We start from the raw sequence: 24,894 nt of genomic DNA on the forward strand, positions 1-24,894 counted from the left end.
AACTATCTTATGGCTAAAGATCCTTCACATTGGAGCTTGCATGTATTCAAGGAAAGCATCAAGTCAGATTGCTCGTTGAATAATATGTGTGACTCATTCAACAAAATGATTTTTCAAGCAAGAGACGAGCCTATTCTCACATGTATGGAGTTCATTAGGAGGATGCTTATGAAGAGGTTCATGCTCAAACAAGAGAGCATTGCTAAGATGGAGAGGCTTCTAGTGCCAAAGACATTTAAAAAATTGAATTTCTTAAGCATGAGGTAAGACACTGTAAGACTGACTTTGTAGGAAATAAAAATTTTAAAATGACATATAAAGAAGATGATATCTACATAGTGAATCTGGGAACAAAAAGATATGGATGTAACAAATGGCAACTCAGTGGCTTACTTTGCATACATGGAGTTGTAGCTCTAGTTAAAATTGGCATGACTGTTGATGATTTTGTGCATGAGGCATATACAAAGAAGACCTATATTCTAGCTTATGCCATGAATATCTCACCTCTACCTGGTATGAAGCAATGGCTCAAGACAGGATATCCTGAACCAGGTGCTCCTCAAATAAGAATTATACCAGGGAGGTCAAAGTAAAGAAGAAGAAGAGAGATTGGAGAGCAAGCTACATCCACTTAAAGGGAGAAAAGGAAAAGAAAATGCATAGTAGATGTAGGAATTATGGACAAAAGGAGAACAACAAGAAGACTTGTAAAAATTTAACCTAAGCTAATAAAGGGGATAGGCCAAAAAAGTTATCTCAAGGGGTATGTCTCTAAATTTTGTGTATTTTCAACCATTTTTTGTCAAAACTTGAATTTGACAATAATAAGTATCCATCTTCATGATATAGGGTACTACCCAAGAGAGGCCACAACAATCCAACACAGGAGCTCTCCATGAAAGTGGTCAGGTAATCCAATATTGTCATGTATCTAATAGTCCTCATTCCTCACATGATATCTCACATATATTTAATTTTGTGTGTATACTCTCTATTTTTTTTAAACTTGAATTTGACAACAATAGGTATCTATCTTCATTGTATAGGGCACTAGCCATGAGAGACCATAAGAATTCAACACAGGAACTCCTCATAAAAGTGGTCAGGTGAATAAATATTGTCATGTACATAATATGTCTCTATCTTGATGATACATTATATTTTTCTTGTCTTAATTGCAGATTCCCTCTATGATAACAACCAATCTCTTACAAGCCTTTACACCCACACAAGATTACACAGCAGGTTACTCACCAACTCTAGCAAAAGGAACACCAAATGAGTACATGAGCAGAGTCAAAAATAGGGGTAATGTTTGCATTTCTGTGCCATAAGTGAGGAAGACAACACAACAAATGCAATAAGGGGAAAAACATAGCAAAGCCTACACGGAAGCCTTTGATTCCTTTTATTTTTTGTGGAAAAATTTGGTTATCTCAATGGTTTTGGAAACTTATGGTGACATGTGTAAAAGTTTAACTTATATGTTGTTAACTGTAGGTAGTATCTGTGATATACTTGAACTTAAAAGGTGGTTTATGTACTCATTGTTAACATTTAAGGTGGTAACTATAAAATTAGCTAAAAGTTAAGGTTATTTGTATAAATTATGTAGTTTTTTTTTATGATTTTCTTCACAACGATGCATATAATTCTATTATTATGCCAGAATTGTTATTTGAGTTGTATTTTCTATAAATTCTATATTTTGTTTATATTTGGTGGTAATTGTGAATTACTTAACATAACAGGTGGTTTATATCAAAATTATCTTAAGTTAAGGTGATAAATATATCCATTAAGATTATTAAAGGTGGTATCCATAACAAATATTAAAGTAAATGTGGTATTTGTGAAATCAGTAAGTTTATGTGCATGATTACTTTACCTCTATCTATGAGTAAAACCGTGATCATCTGCAAGTGTGTGTTCATCTTCGATTAACTATGAGTTTATGCACTCATATCTCCCATCAGTTGCATGCTCTGTATATGTTTCTATGTGGATAATGACATAAACACATGAAATGGTGACAAAAAACTGCAGACACAACAATGAATTTAGTTCAATTTCCCCCATTTTTTAATGCAAAGTCGTATTTTCATGACAATATACCGGGTACATTCTATTATTTATCACCTATTATAAACATAAGCAACACGATTACAACAATTACATTGGATGCAAAAAACAGTTTGGATTTCTGCTACTAATCTTTTACATCTCCTTCTTCATTGAAAGATTTTCAGTTTTCAGTTGATTATTTTTATTTGCAAGCCCCTTCAGATCCTCTTCCATCTCTTCCATCTTCTTGCTCATCTCTAGAAGCTTTTCCTTTATTTTCTTCTTCTTAACAATTAGCTTATTCACCATTTCCCTTGGCCTCCCAACAACCTCACCATCATACTACATAAAAAAAATTACATCTTTCATAACAAATTAAAGAACTTGAGAAATGACAACTGAAAAATCTTCTCCCTGTGTTAGCTTCAGTCTTCGAAGTTAGCATTGAAGCTATCAATTTGCATTTACACAAAATGTGCATGGATCTTCCATGAGAATATGAAGAACCTGTTGAATATTCAGTAGCCATTGATAACTGAAACAATATCACTCAAAACACTAGGGAAATGTAAGCAAGAACGAAGATGGGGTTTATGAAAGAAGAAGAAGAGGAGAGGGGGTTCAGTGAACACAGATCTAGAATATTGGTTGTCGACACGATATAATGTCGGAAGATTGAGTTTAGGGAAGAAGAAGAAGAGGGCACAAAAGATTCATGTGCCTTCTTTTACATGGGTTGGGTGGGGCGAGTTAATAGGGTACACGTGTTTTACATGTGAATAAGTTGGAGGGTATTATGGTCAGGTCAAATAGTTTTTAGGCTGAAAATATGAATATGTGTGACATTAAAAGCCTGTTAGCAAGTAAATGTGGTATTCATCAAAAAAAAAGTAAAGGTGGTATCCATCAATTTAGGTAAAAATTAAGGTGATTTTGATGTAAAAACCCAAAAAAGTACCCCTCTACTGAAAACTATTTTTCGCTGAGGAAATTTATTTTTGAGAAAATTTCAAAATGTAAAAATTGATTAAGTTGACTTGTCAAAACTAAAAATTGTCTATACTTTTTAGAGATTTCTTATTTTCCTATGTGTCTTCATTTTTCAGGTTTTTTGTTTCTAAGCGCACAGTCTTACCTTGACTTAATTTTAAGGCCACCCTCTTCCAAAATCATTCTTAAATACGAAATGTTTATATTGAATTATTTTTATGCTCGGTTTCTCTATTTCCTCAATTCTTTATTATGGTGTTTTACAAAATAACTAATCCAAAAATATATCTAGAAATTAATTTACACCAAAATATCGGAATTAAGAAACTATAGCACAAAATACAGAAAATTGGGTTAAAAAAGATCCAGTGTATTATTTTGGTATTAGTACCTTAAATCTTTAATATTTTGATAGTCATGTCTCGAATCATTGAACTGTTATCAGACGCAAATTCTTAATTTGTTACAAAGTTTACTCCCCAAATCGTGAAATTTACTTTAGGTGCAAATTCTTGTAAGTTGTTTTAAAATAACCACTCCAACAAAGAATAGTGACAGGAAGATATTAGCATTTCGGGACCTAATCGCCCTTTTTTTTAATGGAAACCTGTTGCAATTTTAGTGATGGGAGAGACTGACATCAAAATGTCAAAGATGTTAAGGATTAATAAGAAAAGTTCTTCTCATTAAGAAATTGGTAAGTCTGACCATCAACTCAATCCGCACGACTATTCTTTCTTTAATGGTGGAAGTTTAAATTAATCCAAATAAAAACTTTCCACATCCATGGCCAGTTGCACATTGGACAAAAACTACGGCCCAAACTTAAAACATCTCCGTTTGGATACCATGGTGTTTTACTTCTTTCCATGATGTTTTTGTCAAAAATAAAACACCATGCGTTTGGAAACCATTGTGTTTTTTGAGCTAAATCATCCTCAAACCAAAAACACAACACTTATTTCAAAACACCTTTTAGGTGTTTTAAGTTTGGTGTTTTGGTTTTGAGTTTATGAATGTGTTAATATAATATCTAATATAATATATTAAATATAATTAATATAGAGTTATTATACACATGCTTATTATATTATATTATACTATAATATATTATAGTTAACTTAATATATTAGTAACATATATTAAATAATATAAAAATATAATAAATAAAATATCTTATATAATAATATAATAACATACTAAATACCAATATTTAATATGTTAATATAATAACTAAATAATAATAAAATATAAATAAAATAATAAAAAACAATAACAAATTTATTGATAATAAATAATAATATAATAATGATATAATAATATACTGTACAATAGTATAATTGCTATAATATTATTAACTTTTTAATAAATAAATTTTAATAAAGTAATAATTATTAAATATTATATAATAGCAACATATTTAATAATAACATAACAATATTATAATAATATTATAATAACATGTTGTATAGTAAATGTAATATAATATATAAAATATTAATATATTATGTAATAAATAATATAATTTATTATAAAGTAAAAATTATTATATAAATAATAATATTATATTATATTAATAATAGTATAATGTTATATTAATAATAAAATAACATTATTATGAAAATATTAATATAATATACAACAATAACAAACTGATATAACAAAATAATTTAATATATAATTATTTAAAAATAATATGTAATAATTATAATATAATATAACTCATTAAAGTACAATATTATATTATAATACATTATACAATATTATATTGCATTACATTTAATACTTATAATACTATAATAATGTAAACTAAATATTATAACATTTTATTTACAATATATTTTATTATAATTAATATATAATATATTAATAATATGTTTAATACTAATGTTATAATGGTCAAATAGTGTTGACCAAAAATACTTAACATGGTGTTTTGAAAACATTTGAAGGAAAAAACACAACACCATGATGTTTTTTAACAAAAACACATCAAGGAAAACACCATGGTATCCAAACGAAGCTAGTTATCAACGTTGTTAGTGGGGTTCACCTAATCAACCAAATACCCATACGTAAATGGGTGATAATTGGCCATTAATAGAGAACTAATAGGCTCATTACGTAAATTAAATTAGGGCAATAAATAGCCTTAATTTGTAGTTGACGTGAATAATTTGTGGGTGGAGATGAAGGGAAGGAAAGCCTATAAAAGAACATTGCAATTGAGAACACAAACCTCTCATACCAGCGCCCTAAAAAGCCCGTCTTCTCTCGCTGTTTTCCACAGACGTTGTACTGATTTTTTTCAAGGGTATATAGTTGCCAACCTTATGATAATGAATTTTTGTGCTTCACATTCTCAAGTTTTCCCTAAGTAATGGAAAAGTGTATTGTCCATCCCACAAAAAATTCAAATTGGGAAAAATATGACAACGTCCTTGCGAGCGAAAGATATAAATGACAAATGACTAAATCAAGACACTACCACATAAATGATCTATTGCAACAGTTAAGGCGCAACGGTTTTAACTGTTGCGTTAGAGATCTATCGTAACGGTTTTCAGTGTCTAATACAACATTTAATAGAAAACTGTTGCCATAGACCTAATAATTGTTCCTGGGCTTAATAATTATTAGTGGCCTTTGAGCTTTAGTAAAGCCCATGTTTGACCGCACCGCTTAAACGCCACCGCTTAAAGGAAATCTCTCTCTCTCAAATCCCTAAAATCGCCGCCGCCATGGCCAAAAAATTCCGTCGCTGAATTCGTCTCTCTCTCTCAAAAATTCCGCCATGGCCTAAAATCGGCGATCTCATCGATCACTGAATTCGTCGCTGTGTTCATCGTGGATCTCATCTCCTATCTCCTCTCTGATATCATCTTCGAGCCCAGTCCTCGCCGGAAATCGAGCCCAGTCCTCGCCGGAGATTTCTAGGGTTTCAGCTGGTACTCGGTCAGATTTCTCTTCCACTCCGAACTCTTAGATTCAACCTTGTCGTTTCCCTTTTTGCATCTTATTTATCTGTAAATTTTTGACGATTGAACATATTTTTATTTGAATTTTCATGTTGTGTATACTTTAGATTCAGCTCCGTGCTATTCAATTCTGTAAATGTGACTGTAGACATAGAGGGGGCGACCACCATTGCCAATACCGATCGATCTTTCGTATGTGTGACTCTTGATTGGTGGCCTGCAGAAAAGTGCAACTATGGGATGTGCCCTTGGCATCAATCCTCTGTTTTGAACTTGGTAATGCTTTGAAGCTTTGATATGCAATTTATCTGATCTCGTTTTTTATTGTTTTTTTTTTCTATTTTATATATTGTCAGTGTACTATGAATGCATATTAGAAGAGTATAATGATTTTACCAGGTTAAGAAAGATTTGGTGAGAGTCTGGAAGAACCATAAGATAAATGCAACTATTTCATATCTTAGTTTTAATTTGTTTGAATTTTAAAGTAATATGACCCTTTTAACTTAAAAGGATGTATATGTTTGGTGAAGTTTCTGTGATATCTGATACACCAATTATAATTTGGATTTTCTGTTCATTTTTCATGGAAATTTGGAAATTAACAAAACGTTTAATTTCATCCTTCTTCTTTCATGGAACAGATCTTTGTTATATCATCTGCAATACTCACATTGATGATTATTTTCCGAACAAAAAAGAACATGCATGTCGATGAGTAAATCTGCTATGTTCACCAACTAATAGCAGGAACAGCATTACTACTACGAGTAGAAGTTCATTGTAATTTTATACTAGAATGAAAATGCACCTCATTGCCATTAGTGTTCAAGCAGAATTGGGCTAGTATAACATCGATGAATATTTAGTCCTATTGATATCATTGACTAGTATTAGGATTAATTTTCTTTTTAGAAATGAACTTGAGACATTTCTGAACCAATTAGATGTGGTAATTTGGAAAGGGAATTCATCCATGGTGATTGTATCTGTATGTCTAAATATCCTATTATATGTAAAATGATTATTCTCCCTCCTATCTTTATTTTCTTACTGTCTTCTTATTAGAGACTATTAAGAGTTGGAACATGAAAATGATTTGGGGTAGCTCATGTTATCAAAGAAGAAACAGTAAGTATGAAGAATTTGATGATGGAGCATGTCAACAATATTGTGAATAATGTATCTAAATAGCAAGTACATCATGATGAATAATATGTTATTTTGTCGTGTATAATTATTTATTGTTATATCATTTCAGTGGGTTTGTATCTGTGATTAGATTTGCTCTTAAGGTATTTAGATTATTTGATGATAAATGTTAGCACGTGTCTTTTCTGTACTTCCTGAATAAGACAGTAATTTGCACAATGATGTTGAGTGAGTTATTATTTCGGACATTCAAGTCTCTGACTAGCACCTATGACTTTGATTATTTCGGACACTTTTAGACTACTAAAAAATGAATTCAATAAGTTAGACCGGTGAGACATGCCATCTTAGGTCAATAATTTTGTCTTCGTGATATTAAACTGTTTAAAAGTCCCTTCCTTTCAAGGCGAGTATAATATAAATGGTGTGATTAGTCCAGATAGAGATACGATTAGGGAGTTTAGGATAACGTGAGTGTTTATTATCAGATAAAGTAGAAGGTAATTTGTCAATGAGATAATATAGCGCAGCAATCGTAACTCTTATGTTTGGTATGGACACTTTGTTAGTAACTAGCTATTGTGTTTTTGTAGCCATAATGTGAAAATAGCATCTTTTATGCTTCTTATTTATTCAAGAGCTTGAGATTGACTAGAGGATGGGAAAATCCAAACTCTAGCATTTTGAAGTCTCGTGATTTGAGAGAATTGCTAGCTCTCATATTTCTTTTTTGTAATATGGTGATCACTTGATGCTATTAAGTGGCTCAGCAGTTTTGTTAGGTGGTATCACTTCAAAACATGATAATTTATTGTCCGACGAACCCTAACACAACGTAGTTTTGAAGTGTGGTTGTAGTACTGCACCTTTAGTTAGTCCTGCACCTTGTTAAGCTTTTATGAAGGCATCATATTTCTGGGGAAGTATATGATGTTAGTTAGGTTTGTCTTTTACTGGAGTGTACTGTTTGGACTCTGAAACTATGGGAAAAGCGGAATGCATCTTGGTGCTGTGTATTAATGGTACATAGTTCATCTTCTCGGACAAAGGCTATGCAGGTTTTAGTAGGTAAAGCCCTTTTAGTGTCATGACGCTGTTGGTTCCAGCGAAAAATATGTAGAAATCAGAAAAGTTCCGAACATTATAGTGGCTTTTTTTCCTTTTCCGGTTGATATGGGTTTAAGAAGTGAGGTAAAATTTGACCAACATATAGTGAGAAAAGTATCACATTAGTGATATTTGGTTTGTAGCAGCTGAAAATTCAATTCATCATTTTGGGTCTTTTCTTTGACGTTTGTGGTAGGTAATAACCTTGTGTGTATTCTGTAGATCATGTTATTTGTTTGTCATTTGTCTGCATAACCAGTTGTCTCTTGGTTTGTTTTGGCATGGTCCTAATATCACATCCTTTCAAGCCATTTGAAATGATGTATTGAACTCATATTGATGTTAGTAGAGGATGGCGGTAACAACATTTTTTTTACCTTCGATTATGGACTTGGGTCGGTTATTATACTGGAAATTCTTATATGTGGTTATATTGTTATAATGTGCTCTATTATACTGCAATGCTTGTTCACTGCCCAAGCGGCTAAATTCTACATACTGGAAGTCTTTTAGTTTCTGTTTCTGGTTTTAAACTCTAGCGTTGACGCTTGTGCACTGGTTAGCATTACTTACACGCTTCTGATAACCTCTTGCTCCGATTTCTCACTCTTTTTGTTCTGTTAATGCATTTGTGTTTGTTGGTTTGGCATATGCCTTCTCTTCTTCATGAAATTTGTTGATGCTTGAGATGTATGTATATAACAAAGAAGGTGGTGGCCACTCAACAAGAGGAGATGAAGAGACAACAAGAAGCTCAAGCTACAAGTATGATTCAAACATTTGCAGATATGTTGAGTGAAGTAACTGGACGTCCAGTTAGTCCAAGCTTTGTTGACAGGTTTAAAGCGCGTACTAAACTTCCTGAAGAGGCTGCTAGTGTTCTAGATCATGAAGAGGCAAGTACCTTTTACACTTCGACATTTCTTAGCCTTCTTAGCTCTTGAACTGGTTTCTGTAGTTTTTTCTTGACTCGTTTCAGTTACTTCTTCTTTTTCCTCGTTGCTTTCTTCTCGCTCTCCTTTGTGTTCTAGAGAGATTTCCGGTTTACCATATTGCATGATATAGTAAGTTCAGCATATTGTAATGCAAAAACTAAGTACGTTGAGAACAAATATCTGCTAATTTCGGTTCTCTCTGTATCAATTTTTATCTTTTCCTCAGGCAAAAGATGTAGTGAGTAAGAAGCATATCGTTTTTCACAAGAAATAAGGGGAAGATCATCAAACAATACATGAACAACGAATCGTATATATGCTAAGTGAGATGCATTTCGCAAAGGAGGAGCAAACTCGTACGTAATGTTTGGAACGTTTCCTTTGTGTAGTGAATCGTAGTGAATCTTTGCATAATTGATACTCAAATAGTTCTCTCTCAGCTATTTGAGTAAGAAGCATATCTTTTTTCATCAGTTTTTTCTCCAGTTTCACAAGTTGTTCTGCGAAGTAAGCTTTTGTTCTCCTCTCTTACTTTAATTTGGTTAACATCTCGATCAGTTGGCGTCATAATGTAATTATGCAAAAACTGGAGATGTGTTCTTTTCATTGTGAGGTAGAGTTCTTCCTTGTGTTCTCATTTCATTTAGCACATTATGCTTGTCAACAGGAACAACTGGCAGCAGAAATGCACTATCTGTAGCCACCTATTTTACTCAAATGGAAGGTTTTGATGCAGGTGGATTATTTCCTTTATGTTAAGCTATTTATTTTGAATGATTGCAATATCTTTTTTTCCACAATTTTATTATTCCCCAATATCTTTTGCAGAAGTTTCTGGTTGGTGTTATCTTGATGGTCCCTTGCTATGCCATTGAATCGGTATTGTTTCTGCTCCCAGATATATTTATCAATTTTTGTATCATATGCAAACTATTTGAAATTAGTCCTTCAAATTATTTAATTGCTATTTGGTCCCTTTTTTAAGCTATTTGAAATTGTAACTATATCGAGTTGAACCCAAATTCTGAAACCGATTAGGATAGCTAAATTTCTGTCTTAAATTGGAAGCTTTATTTCCAATATCATTTATATTCTGGAAATATCTAATTTGCCTAACTGAACTTTTCTTTCTAGCACTTGTACAAGGGATTTATTCTTACTGATTACAACATCGGACATGTAGCAAGACGGTTTCGTAATTTGATTTTACAGTATCGAAACAATAATGCAAATATCAGCCATGACTTGATGAATGTCATATTAGATGAATTATCATTAGACATGTCCTGTACATGAAATGCACTGCAACAAAAAACAAATGTGCGCACGTGTACAAAAGAATAAGCAATTAGATGAGTTTTAGAGTTTGAACTATTAAATGTCGACAGTTATTTTGATTAGCACAATGTTCATTTTCTTCTAAGCATCCTATTTTTAAATTTATAGAGTATGTCATAAAAAATGTATTGTATTGTAGTCTTTAAGAGAAAGCTGTCATATTCTCTGAAGTCTACATGACTCATTTAATCCAAAGAAAAATCAAAATTAATTTACATGTGAAGTGAAATTGGGACAGACTTTTCTAAATGTCTAAGGTAACACCAAATATCTATCGATTCTTTTCTTTCAATACATTTTAGCAATGAACAACTCAGCCAGAAAAAAATAACGATCTTAGTATTTGGAACATAAAAGCATGAGAAAAAATGAGCACTCACTGATATTGCCATACTCGATCAGAGGCTTGTAGTTAAAGCTGAAAACATGCGCTAAGCTCTTCAGGTTTGGATGTTGTATCACCAAATTCCAATCACTATAGTTCTGAACTAAGTTGAAGTTGGTGATTGTCACTTTAACCCTCCAATACTCTTTATAGTTAGTTTTCAAGTGCCAGTGTACTCGTATCGGGCACATATGTTGAGTGCACATCACGACAGGGTCTGATTCGGTATATACATGTAAATGTTTCTCTGCTTCTATCATTGGTTTATCTCTATAGTAATTATTTATACTTACTTTTGTGTCCAATGTCAGGAGGGAGACTTTTAATCATCTGGCAGGCCAACATATCACCTTCCAATTTCAGAAGTTTCATGTTTTGTAATCAAATGTTGATGTACATTGTTTGAATGTTAGTTCGGTACGATATTTTCTGAGTTGAAATGTTGGTAGTGTGGATTTAATACTTTGTAGTTTTTATACTATACTGATGTATGTTGGCACTTATCATTATGGTTGATTATGCTCAACATAATCACTTTTATATTGTGTATTAAAATTTGACTTGGCCATGTTCTTAAAAAGATTGTCCAGGTAATTGAATACTATAATTATTTTGCCATGTTCTTAAAAAGATTGTCCAGGTAATTGAATACTATAATTATTTTGACGTAGGAAACCAAGAACAACTTCGATTGAGCAGTTGCAATAGCTCGATTAAAACCGTTGCGATAGCTTGATCCAAACCGCTGCGATAGCTCGATCCAAACTGTTGCGATAGCTCGATCCAAACTGTTGCGTTAGGTCTTTTAAAACTGTTGCATTAGCTCCAACTGTCGTCGTAGCTTTATCAAAACCATACTTATAGCCTACTAAAACCGTTGCGTTAGGTCTTTTAAAACTGTTGTAATAGCTCCAACTGTTGCCGTAGCTCTATCAAAACCATAGCTTTAGCTTACTAAAACTGTTGCGTTAGGTCTTTTAAAACTGTTGTAATATCTAAAAAAACCGCTGCAGTAGCTTGAAAACTGTCGCAATAGCTCAATCAAAACCGCTGCAATAGCTTAAAAACCGTCGCAATAGCTCAATCAAAACCGTTGCAATGGCTTAAAAACCACTTACCTTTTAAAACCGTTGCGTTAGATGCAGGGGCAACGGTTCAAAAAACCGTCGCAATAGAGTTCAAAACCGTTACGGTAGAGCTAGGGCAACGGCAGCATATGAGGCGGGTTGAGAACCGTTGCACTTGCTCAAGGGCGACGGTTCCATGGCTAGCGCAACGGTTTTGAACCGTTGCGTTAGAGCAAATATGTGGTAGTGAGAGGTTTCTCTTGAGGACGTTTTAGTTACTCGCTAATTTCGGATGACGTCCGCATAGATAGGTTTCAAGTTTAGAGGGGTTTCGTGAGACAACCCAAAATTCAAGGTGTTTCGTGGGATAAAGAAGCTCAGGGAGTTGTATGCAAAACAACTGTACATAGGACTATGATGTCAGAGACGCTTACGGTGTGCAATCGAAAACCATCCTGGTCAAAGACCCTATTAGAAAATTCAGAAATGACCACTCATCTTTGCTGCTCGTGTTTCATGCTCCCTAATCTCTATCTACAGCAGCGATGGCTTACTGTGGATGTACCGGAGCGTGTGGTAGGATGTCCTTTTCCTCCGGTTCGACTTCAAGGTGACAAGTTGACCTGGAGTGCTACGAACAAATGGTAAGTTTAGAACTCGCTCTTGCTATGAGATGCAAATAGAAGGAGATCAGATCTCTTGTGATTGCTCGTTCATGTGTGTTAAAGTGAGAGGCAAAGAGCTTTGGGTAAATTTTTCTTGAATTGAATATTAAGTGTATATATATATATATATATATATATATATATATGAGAAATATGGGTATGTTTGGCCTAAACAAAGTGATTAATCTTTGTGCTGGTAGTGAGATGACACAATCTCATCCACTCCATTCAAAATGGGGACTACATTCACATGAGTTGAAAGAGTGCATCGAGAATATGTAACTATAATGAGTGGAGGGGGTTATGTCACCTCACTACCAAGCACAACCTTTAGTGCTTGGTACGCAAGCATATTCATTTCTCTTTTCTCTCTTATCTCTCTCTCTCTCTCTCTCTATAATATATATATATATATATATATATATATATATATATACTATATATATATATATATATATATATAAACACACACACACAAATAGAGGAGGGTGAGGTTTGTCCTCATAACCAATATGAGACTAAACCCACTACTAACACAATATTATCACCGGCCCCCCTCAAACTCATGTTGGATCAAACAATGTGAGTTTGCGTACAAGAAACTGGAATCGATGAACGGGTAAGGCCTTTGTGAAAAAATCTGCAAGCTCGTCAGCGGATGAGACATGGTGAAATAGAATTGTCTTGTCCTTGATAACTTATTAACAGAAAAAATGACCGTCGATCTCAATATGTTTGGTCCTTTCATAAAATACTAGATTATTAATAATCTGGATGATACTATTATTATCATAATAGAGTGGAGTAAGAGTCATAACAGAAATATCGAATTCACTGATAAGACGACGAAGATGAATAATATCTTTAGTTGTTGTGGACATTATAAGATACTATGCCTCGGTGCTGAAAAGAACAATATCATCTTGTTTTTTACTCCGCCTAGAAATAAGGGAATCACCAAGAAATATACAATAACTTGTGGTAGACTTATTGGTAGTTGGATCACTAGCCCAATCATCATCAGAATATACACAAAGCTCTAACTTGGATGTAACAGGAAACAAAAGAGAGTGAGTGCTAGTACCCCGGAGATACCGAAGAATTCGTAATAAGACAATATAGTGGGCAGAACGTGAGACACTAATAAATAGACCAACTGGACAATAAGATGTCGGTATCGGGTAGGATCAGATAGAGACTCACCATCAGTAGAGCAAAGTTTGACATTCTGTTGGAGTGGAGTATCGACAGTTACATCGTCAGATAGCTCAGCGCGACCTAGAATATCTTAGAGATACTTCTGTTGAGACAGTAGTACACCTCGCGAGCCCTGAGAAATTTCTAAACCAAGAAAATAGCGAAGAGATCCAAGATCGTTCATGTTGATCTGTTGTTGTAATTGAGATTTTACGAACTATATAGGAGCAGCAGCATCACCTGTAATGATCATATTATCTACATAAAGGAGTAATAAAACTCTGCTACGCGATGTAGTACGAACAAACAGACAAGCATCTTGATGACTCTCCATAAAGTCCGCCTTGAGCACGGCATCACGAAAACACTCAAACTAAGCGTGGAGTGCCTGCTTAAGACCATAAACAGCATGACGAAGGAGACATACGTGTCCCGGAGGAATATTGGACCTAGAGGCTGTTGTATTCTGTCTTAGATAAAGAGCCATGGAAAAAAGCATTCTTGACAACCATCTGGTATAAGGGCCAACGATGAGCAACAACAACCACAATTAGAGTATGAATGGTGGGCATCTGAGTAACAGGGGCAAATATCTCCTCATAATCAATATCTTGTTACTGAGTAAAACCTCGAGTCACTAAACGATCTTTCCGACGTTCAATGGTGCTATCAGGACGATATTTAACCTTATAAACCCGTTTACTGCCAGCAAGAGAGATCCTAGGGAGATAGGGAACAACATCCAAGGTATGTATTTGCTCAAATGCCTAAAATTCCTCATCCATAGCATGTCGCTACTCTGTAAATTGATTTTCCTCTTGAAATAACTTTGGCTCAATGGTAGTATGAATGGCAGCAAGAAAGTTATAAAAAGATAGGTGAATAGGAAGTAACTGAAGCATACTGGGAAAACATGACATGTGTGCGTTTGCCTCGACAAAGAGCAAGAGGAACTTCAGGCGGGGAAGATGTTAGCGCAGGTGCGTGGAGATCAATAGTGTTTTCTGGAGTGAGTGTCATGTTCACAAGATAGGGATCAGATGGTATAAAAGAAGGTTCGAGCCAGGAAGAGTCAACAGAAAGAGATTGAGAGATGTCAGGGAGATCTCAAAAGGAAAACTGAGGTGAAGAAGTGGGTGATGCAGCTGACGAGGAAGCATGATTAGTAGAGTGGAGAAAATCAAAGTCATCAGAAGCAGAATAATATGGAGAATCCTCTTCGAACTGAATGTGACGAGATATATAAACTCGACGAGTTGCGGGATCATAACAATGATAACCTCGATGTTCCGAACTAATTCCTAAATAGATACAAAAATAGCTCAATGAGATAATTTACCACATTCGTGAGATCGTAGAAGAACGAAATAGCGACAATAAAAAACGCGGGCCAAATCATAACGGGGAGAATGATTATAAACATGACTATGAGGAGTAGTACCAGAAAGAGAGCTAGATGGAGTGATATTAATAGCATGAGTAGCAGTGAGAATGACCTCAGCCCAGAAAGAACGAGGAACATAGTAAGAAATGAGTATGGATCGAGCGGTAATGAGGATATGACGATGTTTACATTCAGCAATATCATTTTGCTCATGAGTGTAGGGACAAGACTGTTAAAAGATAGTCCCAAGAGAGGACTGTTGTATGTTTTGTTCATGAAAAGGTAATTTTACCTTTGTGGATAGTCCCACATTGGGAAAGGAGATGAATAGTATAGGGTATATAATGGTTCTCTCCTTATTGGGCTTTAAATAGTGTTTTGGGTTTTGTTGGCTTCGCATATCTATCACACACGCGCGTGCACGCACGCACGCCACGCCTCACCTCACCTTGCCTCGCGTGCCACGCCGCACCGTACATGCACACATTTTTGCTTCTCAAGCTTTTATTTTGCATGTTTTACACGTTTTGTAACGGCTGCATGCGGGTAACGAAAACGAGATTCATACGTAACGATTCCTTTGATTCAGCGGGGGTTACACTTCTCCTCACCTATATAAGTAGCCGTAGACCTCATTCAGATATACAACAACAAGAAGAACAACTTCCAAAGCTCTCTTTCTCCACTCTCTTTTCTTCTAAGTTATTTCGGCTATACTTTTACATTTATATTTTAGGCAACCATTTTCGTCTGAGCATAAGCTCTGTGACTCATGCCCGAGCGCAGAGGTCGGTTGATTCCGGGGGGGTTTTACCATTAGGGGAGAGGGGACAGATTACGCCAGAGCGATAGGCAGGTTCTTAATCTTCTAGGACAGTGACATCACGTCTGCTCCCGATCAGGCCTGAATTTTCTAACTCTTTAATTTGGATTTTATATTATTATTATTATATTCCTATTTTGACAGCAATCTAGAAGATTGAGATATTTTGCTGTTAATTTTAAATATGTATTTTTAACCTATACTTAATTGTTTTAATTTCTTAACTAATGTTGCCTCTAAATTAGTTGTTACTGTACTCAATTAACTAAATTAATTTGTTAACTAATTAATTTTATTTTGCTGCTACTGTACTCAATTTCTGTATCTGTCACTTTTCATATACATATATACAGTAAATGAACAAGAAATCTTTAAGTGAATTGGTTCAAGTTTTCTTGGATTAGTTGGTGTCTAAGGCAAGGTTTAAGAGTTGCGTAAAGTGCTATGCAAGTAACGAGGTACTTAATAGATTTTTGATCAACCTCTAGTACTATCCTTACCTGGCCAAACTACCGGATAAAACTTTAATCTTTTTACTTTCAGAGTTTTTGATTAAGAGCAAGTTTAATTAAGTTTCTAGTCTAGGAGTATTGACAAAATCCTTTATTCTATCAGATTCCATCTACCTAGACTAGTAAACTCGAATTGGACTTATGGTAATTCCTGATCATTCAAAAAGTGTCAAACCTGAGAAGTTCACCGGTGTCAACTATAAATGGTGGACTAATCAGATGAGATACTGGCTCACTACCTTAGGTCTCTTATCTGCTATTAACACTCCTGAGTCTTCTACTAGTGGTTCACAACCTTTGACTCCTGATCCTGAACAGCCTGCTCCTTCCATTTCTGGTTCTGGTGCTAGCTTCTTTTCTAGCTCTATAAAACCAGAAGAAATCAATTATCATTGTTGTCATAGGATTCTTAGTGTAATTGTGGACAACCTTTATGATATATACTATAGTTCAAAAGTGCAAAAGACCTATGGAATGCCTTTGAAACAGAATATGGCTATGATGATGCCGGAATTCTACGTTTCACTTCTTCCTCCTTCAATAAGTTCATGATGGTTGATGACAAGCCCATTAACGAACAAATTTATGAATTCCTAGATTTCCTCCATCATCTCCAATCAAAAGGAAACACTTTTACTGACGACTATAAAGTTTTCTGTTTGATTGATAAACTCCCTCTCTCCTGGTCTAGATTTGCTGGAGATCTCCGACACAAGCAATGAGATCTAATCTTAACTGAAGCCCTCAAGGCTATTCGTATTGAAAACCAGCATAGGCAAAATTCCTAAATCAAGAATGAATCAAAAGCTAAGGTAAACTTGATAGAGGATAAGCCTAAATCTAGGAATTTTAAACCCAAAGGGAAGAAATTCAAGAAAAACCAACAACCTTTCGACAAATCTTCCTTCAAATCAAATATCAACTCTTCCAACCATAAGTCAGATGGAAAGTTCTACTATGTCTGTGGTGGAACCAATCATATGGCTCCTAACTGTTTCTTTCAGAAGAAGGAACCGGTCAAACCTGCCCCTAAAGGAAATGGACCAAACAAAGTAAATATGATTGAAATGAATCCAACCTCCTTCAGGTTAGCCTCTTCATCTCATCTTGTAAATTCTCTAACTTCTTCTACTGATTGCTATTTGGATTCTGGAGCAAATATCCACATCTGTAATGATCGCTCTTGGTTTTCAAATTATCAGGAACCACGTGAAGGAAGCATAAGCTTAGCAGATGACTCTACTAAACTAATAATAGGAAGGGGACATATAGAGCTCACCATGGCTTCTGAGAAAGCTCTGCATCTGCAAGACGTTTATCATGTTCCTTCTCTCTGTCGCAATCTGATTAGTGAATCTCTTCTTCTTAGAGCTGGTTATAGGACTGTAAAAGAATCTAACAAATTTGTGATTACAAAGAGTAAAGTTTTCATCGGAAAAGGTTTTATCTATAATGGCCTTTTCAAACTCAATGTAATCAATTCCAGTTCTAATAAAATTCCTGAGCTTTCTGTTGCTTAAATTATTGAGTCTTGTGATATTTGGCATATGACTTGGACATGTCAATTTCCAAACCTTGCAGAGAATGAGTAAATTAAACATTATTCCCAAATCTTCTCATGATCCCTCATCTAAGTGTGAAATCTATGTTCAAGGGAAACACACTAAAAACCCCTTCAAGTCTATAACTAGAAACTCTGAACCCCTCGAATTAATTCATAGTGATGTGTGTGACTCAAACCGAGTTCTTACCCGAGGGGGTAGGAGCTATTTTGTGACTTTTATAGACGATCACTCCAGATATTGTTACACCTATCTTCTCAAAAACTAACTAAAGATGAAGTATTAGATAAGTTTAAGGTGTACAAAGCTAAATCTGAGAACCAACTTGACAAGAAGATCAAGATACTTAGATCTGATCGTAGGGGAGTATACCTCAAATCATATGACTGAATATTGCCAAGAACACGGTATTATTCATGAGGTTACTACTGAAGGAAATCGTGCTATGTCTACATGCATAATACACAGCGGAAGACATGTATGTACAAAATAATACTAAGCATGTAGAGAGCATGAAATATCCATATGGATCGTCTAATTAAATCTAACATGATCCTTATTATTAAGTGAGCATACAAGGTTTGAAAGTCATACTTTTGTAGCGTGATTCGATAGTGAATCGAACAACCTTTAGCTTGCTCTCTTTGATGCAGAAAGCTCCTCGTAGTGGATCTCCAACTCTTCAAGTAAACCCAAAAGCTATTGGATGCTGCTTGAGACGCGAGGTAAGATATCCACCCCGGGGTTCTTAAAATCTTACTACTTCCTCTTACTTAAAGATTGCTAAAGTTTAGTAAGAGGTATAGCTCTCTTTCTTTCTCTTATAGAAATTTAATTTTCATTAGCCTTTCATGAAGAGAGAGCTCATATTTATAGAGTAAAATGTATTCATGACATGAATGACTCATCCTATGAGTCATGCAATGAATCATCAAATATCAATGATTAATCTAGTGAGTCATGCAATGAATCATCTTATGAATCATTACATTGTAAAACCATGTGCTAATAAACCATGTGCTCAAACCATACCACTAAATAACTCATCTCATGACTCATTATACATGGTATGTGTATTTCATAAATGAGAATACCAAATTAATATTACTAATACAGTATTTCATAAACACGGTATATAGTATTATTCCAATCTTTAACTAATTAGTCACTATATGACCAAATAAATCAAGAGTTAACCAAAAGTCAACTATTGACCAAAAAGTCAACTGTTGACCAAAAAGTTAACTTTATGGGAAAAAATACTGGAATTCATTTCCTAAGCACATAGCATTCCGATTTTACCGATATACATAACCGTTTATGTGTATCCGGAAAAAATCATATATGCGTATCAATCATACACATCACTCCATAAATTGTGTTTTATAGGATTCAAGTACGCGCTTGGTGTGACTCTAGGGCTCAACTTAAAAAACTCGGTAGTGGATCATATCCATAAGTACAACAGAGGTGCTAGCTACACATGAAGACCACACGGGTATAAGTTGTGATAAAGGTCTGCAAGATGCTTATCCAATTTTATCAAGACCACTCAATGATAATACCGTACAGTCCGATCTCTTCGTCAAACCATGTCAAACTATTGAGCCTAGGATATGGCAAACTGTCAAAACTTAATAGCTTGATTAGTGTTTATTGATATTAAACTCATAACCTATAAGATCAATCTGACACTCAGTTTATCTTATTCACCTTGGCCAAGGATTTCCAGGCTATAGTTATATCAAACAATCTTATGACATCAACCCCTATACTGGGAGAGACGAATCCCTTCTTGGCATCTCAATATCTACTTATGTCTTGGGATGTACCCAACAAGAACCTATAATACCCCAACCCTTGAGAGGGTGATGTGATTAGTATTGATAGATTTGATTGGAATACTCATACCACCAAGATACATCTTCTTTTCGGGAACCCAACTCTTAGGAACTCTAAAGTTAAGCGTGCATAGTCTGGAGAAATTCTAGGATGGGTGACCCCCTGGGAAGTTTTTCAGGGAGCGCGTGAGTGAGGACAAAACGTGCTGAAATGACATGTGGTAGTTGTTGACCCTATAGTTTTGATGATGATTTGACAAACAATTTATTACTAATAAGCTTTCCAGTGTTTTGTGTTTATGTTCTCTTTTCAGGTATTTCAACACACGTAAATCAAGCGTTAAAGATTCAAGTTCATTTGCGTGGATCTACCTAGGTATATGTTTAGTTTACTTACATATATAGTATGATTATATCTAAGCTCAATATATATACACTCAACACGATTTTTGCCGTTTCCTATCATATAAATGATTTTTCATTAAACGTTGTTAAAATATCTTTATCTCTTATTTACAGCTCTCTCATACCTGATTATATACATATAATATATGCACAATATATATATGAATATTTACAAGTCCTATATCAAACTTTCACTTTCATAAAAATACAGGTTTTCTAATCATTTTTCAAAAACAGGTAGTTTTCACAAACGAAATTCGTTTTTCCAAAAATTCCTTTTCAAACATGTTCATTTCATCATTTATAAACTTTCCCCAAAGTTTCACTATTTTTGGATATGAATTGATATTTTTGACGAATTTTCAAAACTGACCCAAAACCTGTCAATTTACCCATATCAGATTTCGGTCGACCGTATCGGTCGACCGACGGTAGTCTGCTTTCTTAGATTTGCTTTAACAATTTTCCGGTCGACCGGAATTTACGTCGGTCGACCGAAATATCCATTCGGTCGACCGAATTTCACGTCGGTCGACCGCCAGCTTCAAGATATGTTTTCTCAGGGTTTTTGAACTAATCGGTCGACCGTACCGGTCGACCGACGCATTGACAAATGAGCCTAACGGCTAGTTTTTCAAAATGGATTTTTTGGTCTTTTACTCTTTTCTAGCTGTTGTATTGGGGTGTTATATAAACCCCATTACTGTTCTTCTTCTGAGGATCAAGAAATCCAAGTTTGCTATTTAACAAGTTGTTAATCTCGTTTAAGAGCTGTTTAAGAGTTCAGTTTTCTTAATTGAGAACAAATCATTGTATTTAACTTTTATTTGTGAGAATCACTTGTAATACACTTGTACACCGAGAGAAGTGTGAGGAGAGAGAGACGGGGTCAAATCCAATAGGAGTGGCGTCGATTGACGAACCTAGGGAGAGGTTGTAATCGAGCACTTGAGGAGGAGGACACGGGCTAGATTCCTACACTTAGTGTGTAAAATGTGATTATTGAGTGACTATGTAGTGTGAGAGTTTTCGGTTAACTTGTAAACCGAGTGTGTAGAAGTTCCGGCTTCCAAACCGGATTGTGATAGTGGATATCTCCTCGAGGTGAGGAGCGGGGACGTAGGTCGTGGGGACCGAACCTCGTAAACATATCGTGTGTTTGTGTTTTGCTTGTCTCACATTTTATTTGTGCATACTCTTATTACTCTTATTATTCATATCTATCTCTTGCAAGAACATATTGATCAACATAATTTTAATTGCTATTAATTGGGATTAGATTAGCATAAGACCCTAATCACCCCCCCTCTAGGGTCTAACAATTGGTATCAGAGCTTGGTGCTCTTTGATTTAAGGACTAACCGCCTTGAGTTAAAGATCCAAGTTATTGTATTAGTGCTAATCTAATTTTGATTAATTGTGCTTCTTGCATTTCATCTCTATGGATATGAATGATTCATCTTGCTTAGGATATGCTATTAATATTGCTCCTCGTTTGGATAATTTCCCCTATGCTCAATGGCGTATTAGATTCAAACTTTTTGTTCAATCTAATCAATTTGATTTGTGGGAAATTATTGAGGATGGTTATGTTATTCCCATCTTGGAAAAATCCAAATGGTGTGATAATGATAAAAGATTGTTTAACATGAACAAGCTTTTGCTAGGATTTTTGATTAGCGCTTTTCACTCATCGTTTTCTAACAAACTTGCTAATTTTGATAGTGCTTATGCTTTATGGAAACTTATTGAAGCACATGAAGGAAAATTGGAGGCTATTCAACAAGCGTTGGAAAATCCCGCTTTGAGCTCTAAGGAAGCCTCATCCCCATGTACAACACCACTAGGTAGTAACCCTAGTGAGGTATGCGATAACGATGATATTCTTACTTTTGATGAACTTGCTCTTGAATTTGAAAAATTACACAATTGCTATATTAATGTAAAGAGTAAGTATGTTAATTTAAAATCCACTCATGAAACACTAGCTATTAAGTTTAATTTTATTACAAATGAAAATAAAATTCTTAAAGAATGCAATGAAAATTTGAAAATTGAAAATGCTAGTTTGCTTCATGAAAAACGTGATGCTATGTTAGAAGTAGATAAGTTAAAATCTATGATGAGTAATCTTGTTTATCCTACTTCTAATAGCAATGCTTGTATGCACAATGATGAGTTGAATCAAATGAGAAAAAGAATATCTACCTTAGATTCAACACTAAATACTTGTATTGCTAATAATAAAAAGCTTATGGACTTATGTGCAAAGGTTAATGTTAATTCTTCCAAGAAACCTATTCACTATGCACATATGTATGACAAAATTCACAAATGTTCTATTTGCGGTCTTAAAGGCCATTTAGCTCAATTTTGTCATAATGCACCAAAAATTGACAAGCCTATGCATGATTGTGCATCCCATCAAGCTTCATCATCACATACTCATGTACACACACATAGTGTAAATCATAAACATGCTTATGTGTACAAATGTGATTATTGTGGTCGTGTTGGTCATTTGGCCATGTTTTGTTTCGATTTGAAAAGAAATTCTCGTTTGCAAAATAATTACAAAGGAAAATCTATTTTTGCAAATGAACCACGTGCATTCTATTTCGGTCAACGTAAACCATTTAAACCTCTACATTGCACAAATTGCAATCGTATGGGTCACGTTTACAATTTTTGCTTTGATCGTATTGGTGCACAAAATACGCTCAAACGGGTTCATAACCCTAGGGCCTTGGATTTAAATGATAGGGGTCATGTCCCAAGTTCTAGTGGTACCAAAATGATTTGGGTACCAAAAAGACTTATATAGTATTTTTTTAATGATTTGTTTTGTTTTTGTTGTGTCAGAATAAATTATTTATATGTTTTTAATAGACAAAATTACTTATATACATATTATAAAACTTTTAGTAGTTTGTAAAATAAATTTCCAAAAGAGTTTATAGTAAAAATATCTCAAAATATCTCAAAAATCAGGTTTTTACTTATTGCTTTCTTTCGGTCGATCGACCCGGTCGACCGACGGTTATCTGGAAGCATTCCGGTCGACCGAGTCGGTCGACCGAAATTAAAATTCCTACAGCAGCAAACTTTTCGGTTATGGGTTTCGGTTTTATTTTTGGGTATCTGTTTAGACCCGAACCCTTCATCACCCTTGATCTATACACCACTCAATCTCCACCGCTGCTTCCTCTCTCAAAATACCCGATCCCTCTTCTTCCTCCCATTCTGAAATCGCAACCTAGGGTTTCAAATTTCGGTCGCCCGTTTTTGGTTTTGGCATCAGTCATTTTCTACCAAGTGCTTGCTAGGTAATGATCTCCCACTTGTCCACTTAATTCCATTTCATTACTCTAGTACTTGCTCTTCTTTTCTAGGGTTTATATTTTAGGGATTTTTGTTAATTTTTTGTTTGAATTTACAGGATATTGATAAATTTCCTATATCTTATCTAAGCCCTAACTTATCATGCCTCCCAAGCCCCCTAAAAAGAGGTCTAAACCCGAATCCAGTTCCTCATCTGTAAAAGCCTCACATTATGAGGATTATCTGTTATTTAAATCTCTTGTTAGGAAATATAGAGAACTGTGTAAACTAAAAATTCTCCCAACTAGGTATATCAAGTATCCTGAACTGGCCATCTATAAAACTCAGTCTCTTCTTCATAATGTTGGGTTGGATAAATTGTTTGATGAAAGTCTTAAAGTTCCTTATTATCCTTTCTTAGTTTATCTGTTTTATGCTAACATGTCCACATCATCCTCTGCTGATGGCAGCTTGACCATTTCCTCTTCTGTTAAAAATGTGGCAATAGCTTTTACTGCCAACGAACTTGCGGGGATTCTTCAAATCCCAACAAGTGACGTTGAACTTAGGTCTATTGAGCTTAGTGATCCTTCAGTCAATCATCAAATGTTTTCACCTGGATGCTCATATCCTATGAACAATAATTCCCTTAATCCCATTGCCAAACTAATTGCTAGAATTATTGCTCATAATTTGATTCCCAAGACTGGGAGTTTTGATCACTTCGCTTCTGACAAGATTAATGCTGTTTATGCCATCTTTGCTGAAATCAAAGTTGATTGGGCTACCATCTTTATAAATAACATGGCATCTAAGCACACCAAGTTTCTACCATTTGGTTCCTTTTTCACTCTCATTTTTCAACATTTCAATGTTGACCTTACAAATGAACCTAAGGTTGAATCCACAAGAGATTTCTTTGATAAAGTTTCCCTTTCCAGAATGCATATATCTCTTGACTCCACACCATCTTCTCACTCCCGTTCCAGAGCCTCGACCTCTTCCTCTTCTTCCACTTCTGAGATTTGTGATCGTCTTGATCGCCTTGAGACTCGTGTCACATCTATTCAGAAGGATGTTAGGACTATTCTTTCATACCAGCGTCAGTCTCTCGGGATCCCTTCTAATTCTGAGTCTGATTCTGGTGAGGATTCTGCTGATGACT

At 34.8% G+C, this 24,894-nt stretch overlaps 2 long non-coding RNA genes across 3 annotated transcripts; both read left to right on the forward strand.

Moving 5' to 3' along the window:
- On the forward strand, nucleotides 5,731–9,434 carry LOC109830684. 2 transcript variants are annotated; one of them, XR_002244387.1, is made up of 3 exons: nucleotides 5,731–6,012; nucleotides 6,143–6,311; nucleotides 9,002–9,434. It is a non-coding gene; the product is annotated as an uncharacterized LOC109830684 (long non-coding RNA). The 2 variants fall into 2 exon arrangements; XR_002244388.1 differs by having other exon boundaries at nucleotides 9,005–9,433.
- LOC109830685 lies at nucleotides 9,456–11,626 on the forward strand. The gene is made up of 5 exons (XR_002244389.1): nucleotides 9,456–9,736; nucleotides 9,897–9,965; nucleotides 10,058–10,108; nucleotides 11,264–11,542; nucleotides 11,593–11,626. It is a non-coding gene; the product is annotated as an uncharacterized LOC109830685 (long non-coding RNA).

Source organism: Asparagus officinalis, chromosome 2 (genome assembly GCF_001876935.1).
Source record: "Asparagus officinalis chromosome 2, Aspof.V1, whole genome shotgun sequence".
NCBI lineage: Eukaryota > Viridiplantae > Streptophyta > Magnoliopsida > Asparagales > Asparagaceae > Asparagus > Asparagus officinalis.